Genomic DNA, 3,542 nt, shown 5'->3' on the forward strand with positions numbered 1-3,542 from the left:
TTGATCAAGCCTTTTTCTTTGCTTCGGTAGTTAATCACCTATAATCCAAGGGAGTCTGGCCCAACTTATGTCTGGTCTATATGGCTACCCAACAACCTCTTTATATAATAGACATGGGTTATAGGTGTTCGAACCAAACACCTAACTCACCGCTCATTACAAGTTCAACCATATCCTAACTCGTACCCATAATATTCGACACATACTTTAACACTCCACCTTGGCTAATATGTCCTGTCCATATTAATGCCACCATGCGTGAATCTCCATGTACCTTGGACTTGATCCACTAATCATGAGCTTCACTGCTACTTTCTTGACTTCACATGGCTTCACCTGCAACTGTAATCTCTCCTTTTTCACCATCACAAACAGTTAATGCTCCCACAAAAATTAAGTTCATCTCTTACTCTTGATTTGTGCTTCCAACTTTCTGGAGTAACCGCTCATCTCCATCGCACATAGATCATAAAGTCACCATATCTAACAACACCATTGTGTCATCATCATGGTAGCTTCTTTCTTGATCCATGTGAAAGTGAACAAATCACATATTGAATGCCACATATAAGAGTAGATGAACTCATCCTCCTCGCTCTGGTTGGATGCATGTTCAACTTGAAAGAATTTTTTGTTGTCTTTTGTCATACTGAGTCAAATTCGCAGTTATCTCATCTTTGTTGACAGACTTCTACATGCCCCACAGCTATATATAACACTCCATGAATTTGCCATTCAAACTTTTTCATGTGCACCGAACACCAGAAAAAAAAATACGACCAGTGTCTTCGAAGCTTTTGACATTTTTTAGACTTTCCAACACTTTCTCAATTCTGCATGATCAACTCTCATCCATCTGACATATCAAACTGGATTTATATAGCCACCAATTTAAACATGATACTCGCCATCACTGCTTCAGCACCATCTTCACACTTTATCAAAGCACATGCTGACCACCAGTGTCTTCGTCCATTGACATGACGTGCATGTTGCATGCCTCATTGTTGTCATCTCATTCATCATTTGTTGTCTTGGTCGATTCTGTTGGGTCGACTGATGTCGAATTTTATGCATTACTCGGACCATTTGGCTCTAGTACGAACAAGATGTCCCTCATCTTTTCTGCTAAGAAGACTTTGACTCTGGATCCTTACATCGTAGCTCCTCCATCAGCTGCCAAGTGAAGCCTTCTATCAGGTTCCAACTTTACTCCATGGTATATGATCACTCCACCCTCGACTCCGTCGACTTCAAGCTCCCATAAGCTTCTTGCATCAATCCCACGTGCTATCGTCACATTGAAGCGCACAAGCCCTTGGGAATGCACCACATGTTTCCATGGCCAAAAGTCAGCCACCATTAGCATCACTCTCCTATGTTGTCGTTGCTGAAGTCGCCACAATTTTTATTTTGACCAACATTTTTGTCTATCCATATCCATCAGACTGTCCATGCTAGAATCTTGGATTTGATGGACCTAGAATCTTAGCTTTGGGGGTGCTGCAGTTTACATATACAATGTATAGGCAATATAACTTCATTCCAGCGCATTTTTTCCCATAAATTTCATGAAAACTACACACATATGTTGTAAGTTTATCTAAGTGTCTTCATAATTCTGAAAAAGTCCCAAAATAACACTAGTTGTTAGATAATTAGTGTTAAATATATAATATAAACTCTCTTGCAATTTTTGGGTGCCATGCACCATGGCATGCATGCACCCCCGCTGGATCGACCCCTGGTTCATTTGACTTATGTGTCTGACCAGTCGAGCTATCGGACTGCAATCATGCTTCACCTCGTGTCGTATAAACCTATTCTTCCAGTATGCATGTACCAAAGAGATGAAGCACTAAAAGCTAGCCAAACTCCAATATACCACACACACAAGTTCTGGACTCTGTCCTCTTTCTCTTTTTTTTAACCGCACACATTATATTAATCAACAAACAAAGTACAACGGCATACACATGTGGAAACAATCAGAACGAATGGGACATGACAAGTGTCCAGGAAATTTTGTGAAAAGAACCACAAATCAAAGAATATTATAAATAAGTCCCTTGGGCCCCTGCAACAACCAGTTTTGAAATCGTCGTTGATACGTCCATTTTGTATCATGTTTTGTACTGTTATTTTTATTGTTTTAAAGTTATTTTTCATTTTTTGATGCAATTCTAATGCATTTTTCTTTCTTAAATTAAAAATTCTATCACAAGAGAGAGATTGCCGACAGCTGGAATTCTGAGCCTGAAAAGAGCTACAACAGATATGGCTATTCTCCGGAGCTCACTAGTAGGAAACGGGCCATCAATCCTGGTTCCAGAGTTCCTTTAGTCCCGGTTTTGCAATCGGGACTAAACAATTGGGACTAATTCCCTCCACTTTTAGTCCCGGTCGTGTTACGAACCGGGACTAAAGGTGCTCCACGTGACCGCTGCGGGGTGCCGAGGCAGGAGGACCTTTAGTCCCGGTTCATGACACCAACCGGGACTAAAAGGCAGCCATGCGTCAGCACCTGCCAGGCGCTGGGGTTTTTGTTTTTTTAGGGAGGCGTTATGGATTTTGGAAGGTTTATAGGGGTTTCATTGTGTTTCCCCATTTTTAACTCGACTCTAGCTACTACATATAGCAATGAAGGATCCATTACACAACATCGTCATAAACATACAGAAGTGACCTCTTTTTCTCCGTACTTGGTCGAACAACAATTTTCGTATATCTATTCGGCGCTACTATATATAGTACACGATCATGCATATATACAATATAACATATCTTACAATCCCTAACATCATCTACCAGAATCGCATTGCAATTCCCGATGGTATTCTTCGTCTGTAGGTATGACGTGCTCAACAAAGAATCCCGCGAATTTGTCTTGAATTCCTCGTATGCGATCATTTGGTAGGAGTTGATCCCGCTTCTCCAAATGACTTGAAAACTCACGGAGTTTTATTTTGAAATATATAAAAAAATCCTGGAAAAAATATATCATAGAGGACCATCCATGGGCCCACAAGCTCAGGGGGCGCGCCCTCCCCCTGGGGCGCACCTAGTGATCTTGTGGGGCCATGAAGATCCACCAATGTCCATCTTCCACTATATGAAGCCATTTTCCCAACAAAAATAATCCGAAGAAGACTTTTGGGACGCCAATGTCTCGAGATGGAATGTAACGCCCGAATAATTAAGCAACAGTAAAATTCTGATAATGATGCCACGTCACCTCCGTCACTGTTGCTAATCTATCGTTAGTTCAAAACCGATTCAAAGTTCAAATTCAAAATATGGCAAACAACAAAAGTGTTCAAACGTTAAAACCAAAATGTTCGGTTAGTGCCTAATATTACATAGGTAATTATAGTGAAGAGAACTCATTTTTAGAAAATGCCTAAATATTTTAAAATAATTTAAAATAGAAAATAAAATAAATAAAAAGAAAAAGTGAAAACAAACAAATACAAAAAGAGAAAAGGGGAACCCCCCCCCCCCAACACTGGCCTTCGGCCTACTAGGCCGGCCCAACCGGCCAC

The sequence above is a fragment of the Triticum dicoccoides genome, chromosome 7A (genome assembly GCF_002162155.2).
Source record: "Triticum dicoccoides isolate Atlit2015 ecotype Zavitan chromosome 7A, WEW_v2.0, whole genome shotgun sequence".
Lineage (NCBI taxonomy): Eukaryota > Viridiplantae > Streptophyta > Magnoliopsida > Poales > Poaceae > Triticum > Triticum dicoccoides.